Source organism: Chelmon rostratus, chromosome 7, assembly GCF_017976325.1.
Source record: "Chelmon rostratus isolate fCheRos1 chromosome 7, fCheRos1.pri, whole genome shotgun sequence".
Lineage (NCBI taxonomy): Eukaryota > Metazoa > Chordata > Actinopteri > Chaetodontiformes > Chaetodontidae > Chelmon > Chelmon rostratus.
In genome coordinates, this window is record NC_055664.1 from 4,297,528 (window position 1) to 4,320,117 (window position 22,590).

A 22,590-nucleotide genomic window follows, 5' to 3' on the forward strand; every position below is an offset into this window, starting at 1 on the left:
ACAACTGCGTATTTGTGGCTGGCACGGCCTCTGTTATGTCTGGTGAAAAGCAAACACCACATTCCACGGTAAGACCCTAACATGCGGTGGCAGCGGTGTCTAAGTTTGCAGATGCTTCGCTGCATCAAGACCTGTATGACTTTCAGTCACCTCACAATTCTGCTCTGCATGACAGAATCCTGCAGAATCACATCAGGCACTGGGTTCATAGGCTAAAGCTGAAGCAACACAGGGTCATACTACAGGACATTAATCCAAAACAACCAGAAATTCTACATCAGAATGGCTCAAATTTACAGTTTTGGAACAGCGAAGTCCAAAAACCAGCGCTTGTACAAGCAAGTCCTGCTTGGGAGCAAACAAATGTCAGTGAGCTGAAGTGGATTTATATCGAGGACTGAGCCAAAATTCCTCCACAACACTGTGTGAGACTGAGCAAGTACTACAGCACTTACTGCTGCTAAATGTGGCGTAACCAGTTTACTGAATCTAAATGAGACATTACTTTATCACACAGGGACGTGTGGTATCGCACAACTCGCCTTAATAAATAAATCATCAAGGATCAATGCTGCAGCGCACACTGTGCAACACATTTTGATGCTCTTCACTCCTGGTTCCTTTTCGCTTTAAAGCTTTGGTAAAACTCATTGCAAAAATGATGTCAAACCACAATCACAATTTGTTATTGCACTTCCATTTAGTCAGAGGACTTGTGAGAGACAGATTCTGGTCAAAATCAAAGCAGTAAAGCAATAAATTAAGAGTCATAGAGTTGATTTTATGATTTAGTTTCCTTCTCTTAAAACAGAATTATGATACATGATTCTGAGTGACCTTTGCACCACATGTTTTACAGGGTTACTTCTGGTTCCCCGTGGAATAATTTCAGTTCCTACCTGCAGTACTGTAAAGGGAATTCCTTATATATCAGACAACAACTGTACCTGCAGGCAAATGCATGCAGTTAGTAGCTAAATTTAAATGGGCTTTTTTCTTTTTGTACCTGTTCCTGAATCATGACTTAAAAATAACCACAACAGAAAGAAACTGATGAAACATATCTATTTGGATTCCCCATGACAACCCACATTTCCTTTTTCTGCTGTTTCCTCTCAGGGTTTCCATAGCTGTAGGTTGTTGTTTCATAAGGCGAGCCCTAAGATGAGTCAAACGTGTCGATTAGAGGCAAGAGGATCCCTTGTAAGCACACCAACTTCAGCAAGGACTCTTTTTGGAAGGAGACTAATTTCGGTTAGAATCATGAAAGGAATCACACCTAGTCTGTTCAGAAAGCTGGAGGTAGAGCGGGCTGGTCCGAGGTCTGCTGATTAAAGCAGGGAGCGATCAGTTGATCTGACGGTAACAGAGCTGCCTCACCAACGCCTCAAAGGCCAGCTCCTCACCACTCCCTCGGTCTTTATAATGACAGTGCAACTCTGTGCACGCTTTCAGCGCTCGACACTCGCCTCAGTTTAATGCTGTGAGCAGAAGTCAGTGGCCTCAAGCATTTGCAGTCACAGTATAAAATCAAGCTGTCAACGGAAATATCCTCAGAACCACCATTTGTTTATCTGATGGCCCCTGGTCTGTGCAGAAACTTAAAGTGCTGACATCTATGAATAATATCATTTAGAAAAGCCACCAGTTAAGTCCTGACTGTCTTCTTCTGCTAGTTTTCATCACTACATTTTTAGTTTGTTAGAAGTCTGGTGGTCAAATCCTGTTTCCCAAAGATAACTCTGCTTCTACTATACAGCTACAAATTATGGACCAGAAAATGACAGACCAACTGTAACGAGGAACATACATGAGGCATCAAAGCAAAATTAGCTTTGATGCTAACGTCAAGTGGTCAGAGTAGTCTTCTGGCAACAAGAAAATACCAGGTTTCAACAACGTGTGCTAATACTGATACTGAAGCTGCTGCTAGCATTGACTGGCCAATATCAGTAGAGCTGAATCAGTCAATCAATTGATTAATAAATAACTTCACATAACATTAATTAGCAATTAATCATTTAAGGCATGTTTTATGCAAAAACATAAAAAAAATCACTGATTTGACCTCCAATTTTCTGGTTTCCTTTTTCTTCTGTGAGCAAACTGAATATCTTTGGGTTTTGCACTATGAGTCTGACAAAACATGACACCTCCAATATGTCACCATGGAAACTGTGATGGGCATTTTTAACAATTAGCTGACATTTTGTAGACCAAATGATTAACTGACAGAGTAACTGCTAGACTCCATAATGGAAATAATCCCTGGTATCAGCGCTTAGCATCAGAATGGTATCAGAAGGCCAGTATCGGCCCCATGTGTTTGTTACATTCTGGTGGTTACCACTCCCTGCGTCCCCATGATAAAACGACTGCTCCACAGCTGTTTCACTGCCTGACAGTCCCAACAAAGACTCTTAGAGGCTCTCCACCTGTGAGCAGACGGAGCAGTGTGGGCTGACAACTGACTGAATAAACGGTCTTTGTAGAAAAATGTCCCTCGATGATGATTTTTCCTCATCAGCAATGAAAATGGAGAAAAAACACTTCATCCAGCCTGTTGAGAGCTGCACTGTTTTTATTCAACTTCACAATGAGGCTGTTTCCCCTCGAGCTGATTCTATCTCTTAACTGGTCAAACTCATTTTCTGAAACATTACACTACAGATGAAAAAATACTGCTGCTTCAACCTAAGCAAAAAAAATTGTCACCTAATTAACACATACAGAGTCGACCTGTCATCTTAAAGGCATTGTTGTGAGAAAACTACTTGCTTGCTCTCACCCACAGAGATGTGAAAGCAAGTTTTCCAACCATAGAGAGAGTCCTCTGTTAACAGCTCGACTCACAGAGACAGGAAGAGAAACAGACAAGGCAGCGAGCTACACGCCCACGCAACACAACGCTGCTCAGACCCATACATCACGCATAATGTTTAACTTTCAAACTAATTACATTACAGCATGGCCTGAAATACAATAGGCAATCATAATAAACAAAATGTATGGAGAAATATGAGACGCATTCATCTGAACAATGGTAAAAGCTTTACAGTGAAAGACAAAGGAAGTGAATGGGGACAGAGGTTAGACAGTATACATGTTCTGGTTTAGCAGGCTTGCGGAAAATAAGACCCTTCTCTAAATGTTATAAGTATAAAATGTACGTTATCAACAAGTCTCCAACTGTAGCCTACATAGGATGAGTGCAAACGTCTGTACTGTATATGAATCCTACTATTCATTCCCTATATACACCCTATATTATAGAAGAAAATATGGAGTTGTACAGTTAGATGACCTTTGGGTTTAGTTGTGGTGTATAAATCAATGCAAAGCAATCATAGGTAAATTAAATGCTAAATGCTAATTTGGATGGATGGTTGGACAAATTAATGTCAGCGTGGTTTTTTGTGGGCCATAGCTTGAAAAGTGGAAATATACTACCCTTGTCTAAGTGTCTTTCTACATTTTTTACACTTACTGTCGAACATTTTATGAGTCTGAATTCCCACGTGTAAATGTATCTGCTATACAGCGCCCTGGAAAATTCAATCAGTGGAACAAAAAGTAGTAACAATGGCATGAACACAACTTTCTGCTAACAATCCCACAATGCAATGTGACACATTTTATATATGCAAACATTACCGCTGAGGGACTCTATAGGATGTGTTTTCAGCCTGGATTGGAGTATCAACAGAGCTCGCTTCCCAAAGGTGTAGTGGTAGAATATTAGAGAGAAGTGGCGCTCAGTGGGCAAAGGCTTGACCACCGAAAGAGTCCTTAGTTCTTATAAAATTGAGGAATAGACAAGTAACCGACATCAAGGGAACGTAAAGAACATGATGGAGTATATGGAAAATAAGGCTGGAGATATATGAGGGAGTAGATGATTTGAAGCCTTATCAGTAAGAAGGGGGAAGTTTTTGTGAATCAGTAGTCAATGCAGAGACATCAGTACCAGTGTTACATGATCCAACTTTTTAGATCTCGTGAGGGAGTGTTACATGGCAGCTGAATTCTGGACCAACTGGAGAAACTGGAGACCTTTTGTTGTCTTTGGTAGACCAGAGAAAGTGCATTACTGTGGTCTATTCTAGGTGTTATGAAGGCATGTACGAGGACAACAGTCTCTGATTTGACCAAATTGGGCGTATATGGGCCCATTTTATGAAGGTGGAAGAAAGTTCATGTCATATACTTGATCTGTGGCTCAAATGTAAGAGAGGGTTGGTGAAATTGAGCTACTATCAAGGTTAATAGAAAAAACTGTAAAAAGCTATGTGAATGGAGCTGTACCAACTAGCAACACGTCAGTGTTGTGTGCGTTAAAAGCAGGAAATTTTTGTTTGCCATCAGCGTACCAGCTTTTGAAGATGTGACCCAGGGGCAACAAGTTAACAGTAAGAGAGGCCTGAGTACGGATCCCTGTGGAAGGAACACCGTATTTAGCCTTAGAGCAGGAAGACAGTGTTATTGTGTGCAAGGCATTGCTATGTCTCGGGTATGAACAAAACCAACAAAGTGCAAGCTCCTTGAGATCAGGAGGGTTCTCAAGATGCTGTAGGAGGGTGTCGTTGTCCACAGTGTCAAAGGCAACACATACATCTAGTAAGAGCGAGACAGATGAAAGATCAGAGTCCATTGCAATTAATAGGTGGTTAGTTACCTTAGTTAGTACAGTTTCAGTAGAGTGTTCGGGTCTGAAATGGAATGGAACTCATCAAGGTCATTACTGGATGGATGATCAGTGACTTGGCTAGCAGCCACCTTTTCCAACAGTTATGGGGAGTTTATGGGTCCAGGTTGGGTCTTTTAAATAAAGATCTAACTTAAAAAAAGTGCTTTCCTATCACAGTGAACAGGTCTTTCATCAGGTTGCCAGGGATGGTTTGTTTGAACCAACTGGATCAAACTGAACTGGCACAGTGGAGGTGGTGCTTAAAAGATCAGTGACAAAAAGACAGAAAGACCCTGGAGTAAAGCAGATTGATGCTGCGGTGTGTGTGTTCAGACGCAGTCTAACAATGATTGGTTAACCATGCCAGTTATAATGAAGCCGCCTGCAGGGGTCACAAGAGCTGAGATGAACTCTGACTTTTCATCTGAGAATTTGGATTAGGCACTGAAGTTTATGTTGGACGAGGGAGGAGAAACGAACACTCAGCTTTCATATTTAAGTCAGGAATTAAATGAAAGAAGCCAAGAGAAATGGCCAAAGGTTGGTAGAGGGGCTGATGGTGAGGACTGGGCCTGAGCGAACAATCTGTTCCCCAGAGGAAAGGCCACTAGTTCCTGCATGTACTACTATTGTTGTACTGTATTGTCTTACTACTAGTGATTCACCCACTGACACACAATGGATAACTGCAGCATGAAATTCATTCTTGACCTTGGGGACAGCAGTTTGACAACAATTCACAATTACTAACTGAAAGTAATGAACATCTAAAAATTGATGATCCAATGAATAAATCATTTAAGATTTGGTGGCATTTGCTGCAGCTACAAAGCTTCTCACACACAACATAACAAATGTTTCTCATTTCATGTAAACTGTGTAGGTTAACTGTGTTCACTGTTGATCAAACAATAAAAGCACTGAAGACATTACTTTGAGCTCTGGTAGCTACTGATAGACATCTGTTTGATATTCTAATAGTATAAATGGTTAATCCACTACTGTATGAAATATCATTTCCACTGATTAATCAATCAGACATCCTGCATCTGTTCTGTACCGGGGCTTTGTCTACATCATGGAATACAATGACTCACTATTCAATGAGAAAAGAAACCCCCTTACTACCAACACAAGAAAACCTGGGGTTACCTTTTCTTACATTCTGTGCCCACATATTTAGTCATTTATTTTCCCCAGCACTTAGTCGTAACCCCCCAAAATGTTCCAAATTGACCTTAAGAAAGAAACTGTGATACACTCTGATATTCTGTGAATCAGAGATGCGTCATAAAGGCCTGAAAATGAACGTTAGCACCGTACACATAGCTGTACTACACAGCACAGCAGAAATGTGAAGCTGCTGTGTGCACCATGCAACGCAGCTGCTCGACAGGGTGAAATTAAATTCTGCTTGTCTGTCTTCTGCTTCATATAGCAGCTGTGAGTAAGGAACAGTTCACTTAAAAGAGCATATTTAAGTTGAAATGAAAGCGATACTTGACGGTCAATGTGAGGGCTGTGCATTCAAAAAGCAGTTCTGTTGGGATGGACATGTACTGGATCATTATTTTCACTTGGAACAGTTAAACTGGTGTGTTCGATTAAAAAAAAAAGAAAAAATCCCAAGTTGCCAGGGCCAGTTGTCCTGACAGTAAGGATGGCAGCTAATTCAGGACGCTCTGAGCCCTTCCCTGCATTGTCTGACAACTGCTGAACATTCATTTGTTTCGCCTGCGCTCACAGACTAATGCAACACACGTGGAAACGGGCCCTGATACCACCAACTGCACAGACACATGTCTCACAGACTCCAGCTGATGCACTGGGCTGATATCGGCCTTTTGTCAGTTTGGTTTACTTTGACGGACGTGACAGTTCGACTGATTCTATTTTTACAAAACATATCATATCGCACCATCTGCTAGAGGCCTTTCACCAAAACTCTACATATTGCAACATCTGATCAGATCAAACACATACACATGCATCTATCTCACTGTAATAATGAAACTCTCTGTTGGTCTCATGCTGTTTATCAGCTGTCCAGAGTTCAACCAGACCACAAATGGGCCCACCCATGGAAAAGGAAACACACACACCACCCACTCGCGGGAAGCCTCTTTCGGCTGAGCACTGAGCACTCTGTCACTGTGGGAAATCCCATGGCTCTGTGTCCTCTGACTGCATGCATCCTCATACTTCCTGTTTACAAACACACACGCACGCACACACACAGACACCCGTTTGCAAAGAGGCTCACATGCAAACAACCACACACACGAGTGCATGTGCGCTTGAGTTGTAAGCAGTTTAATTAAAGAAAGATTTTGCCCTCTCAGATAATTTTCCTTTAAATCATTTCACAGGCTTGAAGATATAAAACTGTCCAGTATTTCATGAGAAAAAACTAAGATCAGGGAAAAGTTTGAAAAACAATGACAATTATTTTGTGTAGCATTTTGGTCCTTCTTGTCTCTTACCACTGATACTTGTGTCAATTCAAGTTTAAATTGGGTGCACCATGAATAATTTAAGTACCACTTTCTAGTAATCCATTAAAGGCTTTTTATGTTGTAATTATTTTATTAATGGTTCATAATTCATTTACTACATCTTTATAAATCAGATAAAGCCAAGAGCCTTTGACCACTTAAGGGACCAAGATACTCCGTTAGAACTGCTTGTTGGATGGTCAAACTTCTTTCCCCGGCTCTCTCATTACAATGCTACACAACTATTCCGGTCTGTTTTTGTTCGTAAAACCCAGCACAAAATTACAGCTGCGCACAGTTGTCTCCATGTTATATCCATGTCTTCAAATGACGGCAGCTCTGAACGCTCAAAACATTTTTGACTTCGGACACGGTGGAACAGCACGTCATGCACACCAGTTAATACTGTGTCACTTTGGAAAAGTGTTGCAGACCATCTGGACCAAAATCCTTTTATTAACAACATCTTACTATTTACAGCTGCAGACTTGAGGAATTATCATAAAAAACCCTTTATTAATGATTTATTAACATTAAAATCCAAGATTACTTACTAGCATTTGATGTTAGCTTATTGGAAAGTGAGAAACCCCCAACTTATTACTACATTGTATCAATGACTCAACTTACAAACCCCTTCATGGAGGAAGCTTTATTAAAAAGTGACACCTAAATGACTACTAAAAAAAAACCTCTTTAAATGAACTTGTTATCTAGCCTCATTACAACAGAACAGGACCCCCACACTGACCGTTCCATGTTTAATACTGACAAAATGGATTTCTAGTGTCATTACAGTCACTGGCAGCAGCAGGAAAGTGTTGCCAGAAACGCTTGATGCATTGATATAAGCAGTTTTCCCTCACTCACAAAAATGGCTGCAGCCCACAGGGACTCAAGGCAATTGAGTCCCTGTGGGCTGCAGCCATTTTTCAGCCTGAGCTCAAAGGGAATTTGTACTTACTGCTTAGCAAATGTGCAAAGGTCACAAACGTGCTTCAAAACAGTGAGCCTCATGTGCATTCACAACATCAGGAAGTATAACTTTCACCAAAATAACTTATTGTGACCTAAATCTATTTGTATAATGTAACACAACCTGAACCCAAAAACTGAGCTAAAATTAAAAAGAAATAGGTCTGGTGGCAATTTTGTGCTAATTCTGTGAAAACACAAATTAGTAATAATGTTATGAAAAACTGGGCCAGCACTGTCTGTACTGTACAGACTGTACATGTGACATTTTGAAAAAAAGTTGCAAAAGCATCTTCTCCTTATAGAGGTTATATTTTGAATTATAAAGATTTAGCACATGCCAGGCAAAAAGGTTAACTATTTTATACTCTATGAAGCAAAATCTGAATTGAAATATATTTACCATTGAGCACAAGACATGCTGCTTTCAGCCCAACATGCTGCTTAAGAAAGCAGCAGAGAAGAGATGTCTGACAGCGGTCTGTGCAGTATGTGCGACGCTGTGGTGAATGGGTGGTTTTTCAAGGTTGCTGCTAAGCTGCTTTAGTAACTCTGGTTGCATTGGCAGAAGTGTGTGTTTGTTCTCAGAGACTCTGTTTCTATCCTGAGCCAGCATTGTGATGTGTGTGGCGGATGGGGATACAAACTTCCGTCCTCACAATAATAGAACTGATAATCTTTTTCCTGTGTTACTGTACATTGTTCCAGGGAGTCTCCAGCCAGACAGAAGCACACCCATGTACCCTACACTTCAGCTCAAACTGGTGACTGAAGATCAGGCCAAGTCCCCGTCAAGTTATTTTTGGATTTAAGCCACTGTTGGCTTAAATTTTGCACCAACTTGTGACAATTTTTTATTCTCCATAATTTTCTTCTTTGCCTCCTTCGCAGCATTTATCGGCTGAGATGTTAGCAGTCACACTAACACCACCATAAAGTGCCATGAACAAACGAAATCATGGATGCATTCAGATTACTGTGCATTTCTGCATGGATGATTGAGTTTAGCTTGCAGGGATGTAGATGTTTCCCACTTTGCATGATGGGACATTTACATACATATATATGTATAAGTAACTAAAAACACACACTGAAATAATCATATGATTAAATATATAAATGAACTAATAAACTGTGAGTTGATTTAATAGATCACTAAAATCCACCTCATTTTCATCGCATGCTTCATCATTCATCTTATGTTCATATCAACAGTTTTCGTGGAGCTCATTTTTTATTTCACTGACAAAAGTCAGTTCAGTTTTGATTTCATAATGTCAGATTTCTAAACTGTCAGCTTTTATTTCGTATCATTTTACATAACAGCGGGGCTGTCACTCGTCTTTCAGCCAATCTTAAGTCTCAGGTCAAATAATCATCTTTCTAAACTTTACACTGAGTTCAGCCTGTGTAGAAACTGGTGAAAAGACTGAAGTTCATATAGACTACACTTATGATTTTTGTAATTTACCGTAGTTATTTAGATAGGGAAACACTTTTTTATTTTGTCACTGTCCGAACACTCATTTATTTTGGGTAGATAATATGTGTGTGAGTGATCAGTGGGACAACTGGTACTAATATCGACATTGAGGTATTGGATGTAATGTTATATCTTGTAGTCAGTGGGGTGGAAATAAATATTTTGTACATGCAGTTGCTGATGGTTCTTAGTAAATTTCACATCTAAAAAATCTAAATGAACCTGACTTCGTTGTTTTACGGTTAATCTTAACCACTGCAGTACCATAACTGAAGACCCGATTACAAGAAAAGCTAAGACAGCTTTCAATATCATAATATGATATAAGTGAGTTTAATGTAATTTAAACGTTCATATGAACTTCATTTAATATACTTCACGGGCGTTAATGGACTCCCATGCTTTGTACAAAGTATATAGGCTAGTGCGCTCTCTGCTATATTGTTTGTATGACTGTTGTTTTGTTGTAAATAATAAAACTTTCCTTGTGTTAGCTGGAGCAACAACAATGTCAGAGTAATTCTGAATCAACCAACGAGGGGCTGCTGCTGTCAATAAACACAGTACAGATACAGCAACTAACCACTCCTGTCATGTGTATTAAAATGCTAACCACACCGCCGGCTAACTAGCTGCTCTGTGTTGTACATGTGGATTAAGTGAGGAGACAGTGTTAAGAGCAGCGGCTAATGCTAGCTGGCTAAATCTTCCTCTGTGGCCGCTCGAGCCAACAGCTAGCTAGCTAACCCAGCTAACACAGCTTCATCACCTTTATACACTTTATTAATTGAATGATTTATTTCATAATAATGTATTTATTTATATATTTTTTTTTATTTCGCCACTTTCAGCTTTCAAATTTGTATTAGTATTTATAGCCGGGCCCTTGTTGAACAAATGTTTTAACCATAGCTTCTTCTTGATCTGGAAAGCATTGGCCCTTCTTGGTTTTCCAGGAAATATCTGTAAAGCTAAAACTCTAATCTGCTCAGTAATAAGAGGAGATTCAGCCTGCTTGTTATTCATGGTGAAAATTAACTCTGGGTTTAGAGCCTTTTGCTGGCGTCTTCAGGGAAACAATAAGCATCTTTTCTCAACTCATTTCTGTGTTGTTCGTCCTCCCAACTCATTAATCCTAATTGGTCCTTACTGGAGACTACAGACAGTGCAGCCGCTCAAACCCACAGAGAGTGTTCAGTGTTCAGACAATTTATTCGCACACTGATTTGAGTGCAATTATGTACACACATTCATACACAGATAAACTGGTTCACAGACACGACCGGAAAGCAGAACATCTCATTCATATTGCACTGTTAATAGCCTGGCGCTGACCTACCAGCCACTTTTCTCTCTGGCCCTCATCACCGGCCAGAACATTCACAGCTCTGTCATTACTGTGAGGTCCACTGCCGTAAAAAATCTGTCACTTTGTCTGGGTCCCTCAATTTCTGTGCAGAAATATAATCTAAATACAGCTGCATCACAATTACACATTAAGCCAGTCACAGTTAAACCAAACTAAATCCAGCATAATCTGCATATCTTTGATTAAAGATGCATTCATCTTTTGGGTGCTCCACTTCATTTGGAGTTGTGTTTCTGTCCATCTGATAAAAGTTCAAAATTCACTCACTTTCTTTAACTATATTTTGGTCTCTACCAACTCCTGAGAAAGGTATCTGCCTCATTAGCTGCTAGATACGCCAATTTCCAAACAGGCGGCCTGATAACTTAATCTAATCAAATCAAATTGTGTCCAACAGTGGCAAGATTGAATAGTGATATAAATCTTAGGGCTATCTGACCAAAACAACAAGCTAAAAGGGTCTGAAAAGCTGTGTGGCAGTTGTGGGATAATTCTGTATATTGCTGAGTGACCCCTTTCACCTTACCATGGCATTTTATGCAGCGTTCATATAGAAACAGATTGATTTAAGCTCTATGCATCGTCACATCTGATTCACTCATGAGATAGTAGGTTCACAGAGGTGAAGAGGTTCAGCGATTCACACTTTGAACAACCAAATTAACAGGTTGTGGTTGTATAACACCATCACACTTTAAAAACTCACAAACAGCCCTTGAAAGAGGCTGCATGCACGGCAAGACTTTCGTTCTCAGCAATGAATCCGTTTATCACACATTATTATAACATATTATTAAAGTTGCAGAGCACAAACTCAAAGTGAAGTGCAGTACTTCTGTGCAGGTTAGACCAGGGCAAAACAAACAAAAAGTATATTGTTTTTTGTTGCACATGACAGTTACCTGCCAGACTACATTTTTCCCCTGTTCTATAATTTACATGTGAAAATGACACTGTACAAGAGTAAACTATTAAACAGTGCTCTTATTAAGCACACAATTGTTCTTATCCCACGCAACATATGGAAGCACATATATAACATGCTAAATGTGCTTACTGATGGACTTAAAGGGTAATTCCGGTATTTTTTAAATCTGGGCCCAGATTTTTAGCATATTTTGGAGTTGAAAAAGTTTGGAATTGGTCCAGTACATTGACTCAGCCTCAAATCGGGCTGCAATGGCTGCACTTGACCGGCGTTAAATTGTTTTTGCCACTGACAGGCTCAGATTGTTACTCTAAGTGTCCGACAACATTAAGGAAAAGATCCCTACAGAGAAAGACCTTTTTGTTAAAGAGGAAGGTCCTTCTTGTTTTACCAGAAACAGCTGCTATTTTGTTCTAGGCCACCAGACCCCATTGACAAAAACTGAAATTTTAGCTCACAGAGCAGGTGCCGGTCTACCACTGCCTCGATTGGTTAGTTTCTGTTATTCTGTAAGCTTGGTGTTTTAACATGTGTGTTCAAATTTAAATTAACTCTTTAAAGCACCAAGGTCAAGTGTTTAGAAACTAAAAATACAGTTCAAGAAATCCAATGTATTAAATAAATGTCTTCTTAAACATACAAAGAAAATAAATAGCTTAAATGTAGGCAAACAATGAAAATTGAGATGACTTTGTTTCCCTCCTTAAGCTGAAACTATTCACAGGCCCTCTCATCTTCCTCCATCCCATCATATCTCCCAAATGTAATAAGCAGTGGAAGTACACCACATCTTATCAGTGCACAGAGTGATCAGTGACGTGTAGAAAAATTATAATTAACACATTAATCACATTCATACTTTCTCAAACAGGCTCTTGATTTGGTCTTTTGCAGTTTTGCTGCAGTTGATTTGTTGTTTGTGGTTGATTCTGAATATAACAATGAAATATAAGATCCTTTTACAAGCCCAGTAAAAAAAACATCATGTACATACCAGAAAAAAAGGCTTCACATTCCACATTTTCTGTCCTTGTGAAGTGTAACAATTGTCTCTCTTCAGAAATGAGAAGCCACAATTTACAAATGACACATCCAACATGAAGCATTTTTGTGTTTATATAATAGCAAATGTTCTGGAATGGCAGAAAGGATCTAAAATTGAAAATAAATATAGAAAGGAAGTTGTCACTGGTGTGATAAAAATAATGAGAAACATGATGCTCTGTCACCCATACGTGTAAATCCATATTCATTAAAATCCAATGCTTCCGTGCAACTGAGAAGGGAACTTAGTTGAGGTGGAGTCAGTTCTATTTTTAAAGCGTCTTTCTCTTAAGCTGAAAGTATTGATTCCTGAAAGACATACATAGAATTTAAAAGTATCAATATCTACAGTGCATTACTGGATAACTAATGGGAAAGGATCCCTGTCTCAGTATTACCGCTATGTCTAATGGTCTTACTCAGTCTCCATATAAAAGCCTTTGGCCTGATCCTGAACGCACGAGTAGCTCTCCATGAGGGACTGAGCTGCTTTTCCCGACAAAAAAACAGCACTAGGCTTTACACGTAGCGATAGATGAGATATCATGTAACAGAATTCCTTGTTTTTCACACTGTGATGCTTGCTCTGCTGCGTTGGGATATAGTGAGTGCTCAGCACGACAGAGTACAGTGGATGCAGGAGGAAGAAATTAAGATCCACTAAGATGTGAAATTCCTAAATATTGAGGAGTACAACAAGCCTTTTGCTGTCTGGTTTCTACAAAACAGTCATTAACACCAGCAATATCCACATCCACTAAGGCCTGTAATTAAATGTCTCATCAAATCTATTTTCCTCCCCAATCATTTCAATCCAGTCATCCAGCAGGATTACTGGAGCGCAGTGGGAGGGAGAATGCAGCAGGAAGCCGGTCCAAGATGGAGGAGCTTCCTGTCATGTCTCAGTGAAGTGCATGTGAGACGGCAGGAGCTGGAGGACGCCGGCTGCTGGAGCCACTCCAGTCGCTGTATTGGCAAAGGTACTACAGGCACAGATGGCTCAGTCATCACCAAACATACACAAACACACACACACACGCACAGACACACATAAAAGCTGAAGAAGATGACACATGAACACGCATACATGCAAACAGCAGCAAACAAGTATCAAGTACATCCGTGCATAACCACCCACAGACTGAAATATGTGAATGAACACACGCACGCACACACACACATACAAGGTCCTCAACAAATTGGGCATGAGATTAAATGCCACATCAAATCTACTTTAGTTCCTGATCCTTTCAACCCCGTAGTGCCCTCCTTTACAGAACCAAAATAAAAACAGCAACTGTGTTCACAGATTAGTCTTGTGTGTGTGTGTGTGTGTGTGTGTGTGTGTGTGTGTGTGTGCGTGTGTGTGTGTGTGTGTGTGTTAGAGAGTGGGAGCGGCCCTCTGACAGTGACAGAAGAACCATGGGACAAGGACTCATTCCTCTTTTCCAAGAGCTAACCAGACCCAGCAGTGTTGTCAAAGAAAGCACAAAACCAGTCTGATTTCACTCTTATTTTGCTCTCACAGAGCCCACCGGGCAGCTGCGCGCTTCATGAATTCGAGCTTGCACTCTAAGACTCTCCGAGAGAAAATACATTTTTAAAACATGCTGGAGAGTTCGTGAGCAGGGGCAACAAGGCAGGGGCTGAATAATGATGATTTGAAGGCTGGAATTGATAGTTTTGGAGAGAAGTGGGCTGCTTCTGCAGAGAACTGCAGTTTCATGCTGATATTTTCAGGCTGAAAATGAATGAATGAATTTCACAGTGGAGAAACATCATCGTGTCTTCCTATACACAACTAGTGTATAACTATTCCACAATAAAGATTTAGCAAACTGCAGCATATCCATGATATCACACCTGGACCTAACTGAGTTTCTGATGAGCATTTTCTAAGAAAATATAACTCTAGACACATTAGAAGTGATATACTGCAGAATCCTACTCTGTAGTCAAGACAGCAAGTCTAAACACATACACAGTTCACTCCAGCACGGAAAACAGGCATCCTGGGAAGAAAGAAATTCCTGGAAGCCTTTTCGTACTCATTTTTGGGTGAAATATAGTAACAAGCAATACAATTGCTTCTAAATTGCTAGAGCTGAAGGCCAAATGAACTTCAAACCAGGCCCGTGCTGGACGGCCGTTTGGCTGCTCACAGACACAATGAAACTTCGCCCTGCTCTGTCCTTCTATCTCACAAGACTCTTTCTGCAGCATCTCCAGGAGTCTGGGTAGAGGCCGAGCTCAGATTTTATGACATCAAGCCTAACAGGATTTACTGTAATCCCATGTGGTGGCCGGTTTCTGTGATAAATGCGTGCAAACAAAGGCAGTGACTGCCGTCTACTTTCACCGCAAGCAAATGATCGGAACTGGTTATTTATTTACCTGAAGTGGGTAAATGTCAAATGTTCTTGGGTAACCTCAGTGCATGCTGGCAAGATGACCTCAACACGGGGACGGCCCCACTAGGAGAAGCCTCCATTGCTTTAAAAGAATTTGTGATTCGTCAGGCAAAAAAGTCCCGTTCAGCCGAGCAGAAACCAGACTACCATCTACTAGCATTACAATCGGAATAATTCAAGTGTACGAATAAATAATGCTGTGGGCTTTAAAAGAAGACCACAAAATTGGATTGGAATTAGCTGCGGCCAGAAGAACAACTAACACTGGTGGCTTCATATTGAGCTGATTAGTTAAACCTTTGCATTCGTCGTCTTATTTAACTGTAGTTAAATAAGACGACGAATGCTTAAAGAGAAGGCCCTGCTGCATATTTCACTCAAATTGTTGATGACTCATTTAGACAAATGAGGTTTTATTTCATGCTCGGTGTGAGGCATGGTGACATTCTGCTATTACTGAGCACAGTAAATGTCATTGTCTTCAGATCTTTGAACTGTAAGAAACACTCTCAGAGGTACTGTCATTTGTCATTAAGCAGCTGGAGGGAAACGTGCCAACACTGAAATAGTCAATAGCCTTGATGGTATGGACTGTTAATAAAGACGGATGACGTGTCTCCACTCCCTCCCACTGTACAAAAATGAAGCAAAAACATCGAGAGCTGCCATCTTGTGCTGGTGACATGTGGTGATTGAGAGCTAACCTGTCAATCGTGACACCTCCTTTAACTAGCATCAAATAACTCATTCGACCCAAACTTATCTGAAAAATGAACACTTGAACATACATGACCTGATTATGACCTGTACTGCAGCAAGACACCAGAGGGCGAGCACCGTATTTTGACTTCACTTTGGGGAGCTGTCATGTCACCCATGTACAGGCAGTGCTCTGTGGTATTGGAACTAAAAGCTAGTTAGCTATCTTGCTATAAAAACAAACGTTGGTATGTCAAAATCACAACAAAAAGATACGATTATGTAAGCAACCTATAATGAGTTATGAACTGCTGGAGCTGGTCTATTCAATGTGTTCTTGTCTGCCCTAATTTGAATAAAGACAAGATAGGTCTTCTAGCCGTATCTGACCAGAAGACTTGTGATGCACCACCGAGCAGGTCACATCTAAAAGAACAAGATATGCAAATGACTGTGTGAGAAACAACGACAGCATGCTGCAGTTTGTCTGCACATTTCCAGAAAACCTTTCCTCACAGCTATTACAAGACAGCGGGCAGATTCTTTGTGTCATGGTGGCAGCAGTGCTTGCTTAACATTATCAAGCTCCTGAAACTGTTTGTTTGAAGATGAAGTCGTGTTGTTGGTTGATCTTACTTGACTAAAAGTTTCCTAATAAATGATGACTATGTTGTCACTTCCCTTAGATATTATCTGTAATGCACAACAGGCCACCCAACTGAAAACTGCACACCACAGGCTGACTGCTGCATTTTAATTCTTGATTCTCTTCAGGTTGTTTTTTAACGATTTTTCAGAACCTAGCGCTCCCTCGTAAACGTTTTTCCCGACAATCAGTCGTCATTCCAGGTTGACTTCTACAACAGCCAAGTCCTGACGCAGCTGCATTACAGATACAAGCATGTTCCAAGGACTCCCAAACTCAGAGGAATCCATCTGTAGAACAAACTCTTTCAGTGACGTGGGCTGTTTTTTGACTAACAGCCGTAAATCTACATGATCTCAATTTGAAAACAGTTTAAACTATAATGATGTCGACAATAATAATCATGAATGTGATTGTGAGCTACTTACCACTAATTAGGCTAATTAAATGCCTGATGTGTTGCACCAAATTATGAAGCATTTTACTGTGATACGCTCTGAGTATGCAGTATGAGTTGTATTGCTGAAGTTCAGTGGATCAACTGTCAATTAATAACTTCTTTTAGTCATATATAGAGTAAAAATTTTTTTTAAAAAGTTGCTTAACTGCAAACATTTTCTTGTTTTTTTTTAAAAGCACCAGCTGCCTGTCAGAGGTAAGTGATTTTAACACATCACTCTGCGCTCTGGTAACTTGATCATTCGTGATTTTCGTTGATCAACACAGTTTCTGACAGGCGTGTCATGAAAGTACTGAGCAACAGAGAAAGAAACAGTGTGAGGCTGATGGAGGAGTGCTGTGGTTGGGAGGACAGCTGTCAATCCCTGCAGCCTCCAGGCTACGGGAAAGCTGCTGCTGGCTCAGCAACTGCAAGCGGACAGCTGTCCTAGAAGCTGCTTCCTGATACATGCGGCCATTTATTAACAGCCAGATAGCATTAGCTATCTTCACTAGCACAACCACAGCTAGTGGAGTTTATATTTGTTTGAGATTAATAACTCAGTCCTACGTTTTCAGGACTGAATGTTGCTTGTCTGTATGTATGTATGTGTCATGTACTGTACTCATTTTACATGTCTTAATCCGCATTTTCAATTTGCTCTTTAAAAAAATGTGTGGAAACAAAGAAAATTAGAAAATGAAAAGTCAAAACATTTTGACAAGGTATTTAGGAGAAAAAGTTGGCGAATTGATAAAAACAAAATGCGACAAGTCGTAGTGAACATGAACTTAGCAAATTAATTGTGACGCACATGAAGCATGTGACTTAAACGTTCGCTGAAGCTTGAAGAGACGAAACGGCAGCAGATGAAAGCATCAGATCGGTGTGGAGCGATGAGGAGACTGTAACCTTCTTCAGATGAATTCATGAAAGACACAGACACGTCATATTTCCAGCCCATATTCCACATGGATTTCCATCATTTCAGCCTCGACTGGCACTCTTTCAATCAAGTCATTTTGTTGCTCCCTCTTCTTCTACAGTGGCTTGATGGCACTAGAATACAGAATAAGCACCAGCGACTGTAACTCACAATGTTTGGAAGTAGTGGATGGAAACATGCATCAAGTCACATTTTCTTTTAACAGTTTTCTAAAAATTCTGGAAGGATCTATACTAAATATGGATTGAAATTTGACTTTTGTGGAGAGATCTGCAGTTCATCTGACTCTTAACTCTAAAACCACTGCAATGATTAAATAAGAGTCATGGTTTCAGTGTTAGTAGCTGTCATGGTTCTAAGATTTTTGCTTTGTTGATTCTTCATTACAGTCATAAAAATGAGTGGTGAAGTCTGCCTCATCCTGCCTGGAGCTGCTGCTCACATATCCAAAACCAAAACATCATCATTAAGAGGTTGAGTATCCCTAAAAGTTGTTTCAAGAGATTTTCTACTGTTATATGAATAAAATAAAATTCATATAACACATAACACTGGAAAACCAAAGATATCAGCAACCCACTGATTTTCATACCAACCTTCAAAAAACCCATATAGCTCAAACCTTGATGCTAGCTGACAAGCACACTTGTCCCTTTTCTGCTGCTCATGTAGTATCTCTCCATCTGTGCCCGAGGCCACAAGCTGATATTGACACAGAGCCTCTAGTTCCACGAGTCAGATAATGAAAGACTGTGAAATCAGCTAGGAACAAGAGCAAGATGAACACTGTGGGTCGTTGTAAACCTCTCAGACTGTTATGACAGAAATCAAGCCAGAAATACTGCACACAACAATTTGCCTATAAGATAAGGCAGTAAAATAGACTTTTGAATAAACTATAAGTAGCAGAAGCACTTCTTTTATAAAGGTGAAGGACATTTGTTTGTGGGTAATTTGTAAAACAAACCTGCCTGCACCGGGCAGTAGCACTACCTTGAATTTCATACAACCACAGTGAGATACCTGGGTGGAGACAATAGCCCCATAATCTGATAGTGCTGTCTGTGTGCCTGCTTCCGGACAGAGCTTCAAATGAACCACGATATGATCACCAAGCTGCAGTGGAAGTGCACCGGTGAGTGACGGCAGTTATATCCAGACAGTGATGCACCTCTCCTATTTCAGGAAGGAGACTAATGACATTTATATGACCTTGGTAGAGGCTCCCTGCTGAGGCAGACATCTAATGATGGCACGAGGAATGTAATAACAGGCAGATCATTTTGATTTTTGCAATCATCTTCAAATACACCCAAAGAGCTGGGACCAGTTTGTGAAGGCAGAATGAAAGAAGAATACGCTCATATTCATCTGCATTTCAAAGACACTGGGCTAAAAAACAAGGCATTGACTCAATAATTCATGAGAGTTACCAACTCCACAGCACTTTAGTGTGCCCATTGCTGGGACATACTGTATGCAGCTAGATGGTGCAGCTAGACTTGAACCCACGCGCTGCGTTTAGACGTTTTCCCTTTCTTCCTTCAAATCAGCAAATATGCAACCCTTGAGCTGAGCTATACAGAAAATACATTTCCTTTGTAGACAGCTGTTGAGAAACGGGAGAGAAAACACTAAATCAGCATTGAGAAAGCGTAGTGCGAACACGGCACTGTAAATGCAAATGCGTCGAGTGTTGCTCTGTCATACTCTTTTCGACTGCACATCTGGGGCTGAGAAGATACATAAATTGTGCATTACAGCTCTCAGTGTGACAGCGTGCCGTTTGACGTCCAGCATAGCAGTTGTAAAAACCCACATTATTGACACAAGAAGTGCGTGGGCGTCCATTTGAAAGAAGAACTCAAATCTTACTTCTCAAATCAGCTTACAAAAGCTGGTCTAAAACAAGGCCACGTACTCCGTCACATAGGTTACAAGTTTGCCTCTGGATCTCTGAGACTTTGTTGAGTGAGTAAGTACTGCATTGGTACATCAGTGCAGAGCACTGCAATGCGAATTCAGTCCAATTTGAGCTGCTTTAAAAGTGCTATCAGGCATACTTTGTTAAGTGTTATGAAACATTTTTTGGATATGGTCTACTCTAGTGGGGGTATAAGAAAAGATGACACAGTTTCAAATGCAGACAGCTAACTTTAATTATTGAGCTACAACTTAAGAGCTCAAGATACCGATCCCATCACACTAATAGGACAGCTGTTGGTAGAATGAAAGGAGACTGGGGACACAGTGACGAGGCAATAAAAAGCTTTCACTTATCTGTTTCTACCCACTGCCACCTTAACCCACAAATACTGACTATAGGAAAACACTGGAATAGGAGACTGATCTGATCATTTAACCATGTAAAATCTCAAAGTAGTAGAGCTCTACCTTGATCATTTGTGATTACTCTAAAAAAAGGAATGTAGTATCTAGGTATTAAGAAATGTAAGTTCAGAACTCTGAAGCATTTTCTCCTTCATACTGATTCATTTTTCTACTTGAAAGCAACGCTTTTAACAATGGAGCCCCAAAGTCACGATACACTGATCAATAAATAACAGTGTTGTAGTTAAACCACTCAAAGGAAAGCAAAGAGAAACATATGACCTCCAACTGGTTGATAAAAAGTAAAAAGCTTTTTATTCTTTTCCATCTGACTAATCAGTTGATAGAATAAATACAATTTATTGTAGTCTTCTATTTTTCATTCACTACTTCATTTCATTTTCCAGTTTCTCGTTTTTTTTACACACATTTAATCATTTTTCTATTCCCTATCTCCCCCACACAACACCTACGTTTTCCCTACGATAATACCAATGTTATTATGTGTGTGTGTGTGCATCAGTGGAGCAACTGGCACAGCTGTGTGGCTAGCTACCCTGACAATACTGATATCTAGAGGCACGAAACACCCCAGCGTTTCAGCTACACAGCACTCTGCATGCTGCTGTAGCATTACCGACACCATGCTTCTCTCTACATAATCTTCATCTACAAGTATGTGTCTCTGGTCTTCTTGTCTGGTCAAGGACTACAATCAAAATACATCTCAGACTTCTTATGTGCAACTTTGGTGGAAAATCATGCGCTCATATAGAATCTCATCAGTCTTTATAAGAAGGGTGACAGAGAAATGATCTTATCATGGCCTTAGAGAGTGAGAACTTCAACCAAATCAACTTGCAAAAACACACAAGAGTTTTATGCAGGCAACGAGAGACACACTGGCGTCCTTCAGCCAGGATTTTTCATTTTTTGAATGGACTGATGCCTGTGCAAACTTCTGATGCCTCATGATGATACATGTATTCCCGAGCACAAAGCTTTCTTGGCCTTGGATTCAATACTAACTGACTTTGGTTCCAATGAGTCTCTGAGTCTGAGTCAGCACGCAGAGATGTTCAAGCAGCCCAGTCAGTATTCTTGTAAAAACAAGCATGACTCTGCTCGTTTCGTGCTTAAATTATGCCGACCTGCACGAGACTGTCACTTACGAAGTCGAGGAGTGGCACCTTGTGACTTGCTGGAAGCTTTTTCTCCCCAGAGGCGAGAATAAAGTGCATAATCGATTTTGTTTTCAGAGTGATTCAACCGAAGTCAATGGACATTAGACCTACAGCCATTTCCTGGTTTCAAAATGATGGAAATGTCGGTTATTAACAACGGCAGGATAGATTCTTATTATTATCAGAGCCACGTACAGTAACTTACTGGAGACTGTGTTCCTCTGACAGGATTTGATAAGATTATTTTGTGAGTTTTACACCTGAAATTGAATTAAAAATTGTCATGTAAGAAAGATACATTTATTATTCAGTCTTTTCTGGAAAGTGTATTCTTGTCTATGGAGAAAAACTTTGTAAACGGAAAACTGTAACCAAGAAGCACAATAAAATAGATATACATATACATATATATGTATATATGTATATATTGAGTCAGCATGCAGAGTGGGGTTAGGGTTATTTGTTGTATGTTCATGTGTTTCAGTGAAGATGAAATGCAAAAAATACCATTCCCATTACAAACGCGACCATTACAACTAATATCTCAGTGGCAATCTGTCAAAACAATCGTAATGGAATTATTTTTTGCATATCGTTTAGCCCTAGTAAAAAAATTTCATATTTCTGCCATTATTGCATTATCATTCATATCCTCCTGTACTGATATGACTAAACTCAAGCCAGAGGGCATCTGCTCCCTTGTGTGAACACTGATAGCAATGTGGGGGATGCCCCCGAACCAAAACAATGGCGCGACTAGAAGAGCAGATAAATTTAATGTTTCGACACAGAAATAATCCTTTCAGAGCAGAACCAGGACACCTGAAGTTGGTCAGGAACTATAGTGGGTCAACCGCTTTAGACAGAAAAAAGAGGGAGAGACAGACAGACACAGAGAGGGAGTTAATAAGTGGCCATGTGAAGGCCAAACAGTCATGGGCTGATATAAAAGA

At 40.2% G+C, this 22,590-nt stretch overlaps 1 protein-coding gene across 2 annotated transcripts in view; it reads right to left on the reverse strand.

Annotated features, from left to right (window-relative positions):
- Nucleotides 1–22,590, reverse strand: part of LOC121608883 (ubiquitin-associated and SH3 domain-containing protein B-like) — a 46,107-nt gene that overhangs the window by 20,953 nt on the left and 2,564 nt on the right. The gene's annotated exons all lie outside the window — the stretch shown is intronic.